Source organism: Bison bison, unplaced genomic scaffold (assembly GCF_000754665.1).
Source record: "Bison bison bison isolate TAMUID 2011002044 unplaced genomic scaffold, Bison_UMD1.0 scf7180017864300, whole genome shotgun sequence".
Classification (NCBI taxonomy): Eukaryota; Metazoa; Chordata; class Mammalia; order Artiodactyla; family Bovidae; genus Bison; species Bison bison.
Genome location: NW_011494872.1, coordinates 999,468 through 1,000,448, shown reverse-complemented (window position 1 = coordinate 1,000,448; position 981 = coordinate 999,468).

Below are 981 nucleotides of genomic sequence, written 5' to 3'. Positions count from 1 at the left end.
CCCAAACAGGATAAACCCAAGGCAAACACCTCAAGACACATATTAATACAAATTAACAAAGATCAAACACAAAGAACAAATATTAAAAGCAGCAAGGGAAAAACAACAAATAACACACAAGGGAATTCCCATAAGGATAACAGCTGATCTTTCAATAGAAACTCTTCAAGCCAGGAGGGAATGGCAAGACATACTTAAATGATGAAAGAAAATAACCTACAGCCCATATTATTGTGCCCAGCAAGGATCTCATTCAAGTATGAAGGAGAAATCAAAAGCTTTTCAGACAAGCAAAACCTGAGAGAATTCTGCACCACCAAACCAGCTCTCCAACAAATACTAAAGGATATTCTCTATACAGGAAACACAAAAACGGTGTATAAATTCGAACCCAAAACAATAAAGTAAATGGCAACGGGATCATACTTATCAGTAATTACCTTAAAAGTAAATGGGTTGAATGCCCCAACCAAAAGACAAAGGCTGGCTGAATGGATACAAAAAAAAAGACCCCTACATATGTTGTCTACAAGAGACCCACCTCAAAACAGGGGACACATAGAGACTGAAATTGAAGGGCTGGAAAAAGATTTTCCATGCAAATAGAGACCAAAAGAAAGCAGGAGTAGCAATACTCATATCAGATAAAATAGACTTTAAAACAAAGGCTGTGAAAAGAGACAAAGATGGTCACTACATAATGATCAAAGGATCAATCCAAGAAGAAGATATAACAATTATAAATATATATGCACCCAACACGGGAGCACCACAGTATGTAAGACAAATGCTAACAAGTATGAAAGGACAAATTAACAATAACGCAATAATAGTGGGAGACTTTAATACCCCACTCACACCTATGGATAGATTAACTAAACAGAAAATTAACAAGGAAACACAAACCTTAAACAATACAATAGACCAGCTAGACCTAATTGATATCTGTAGGACATTTCATCCCAAAACAATGAATTTCAC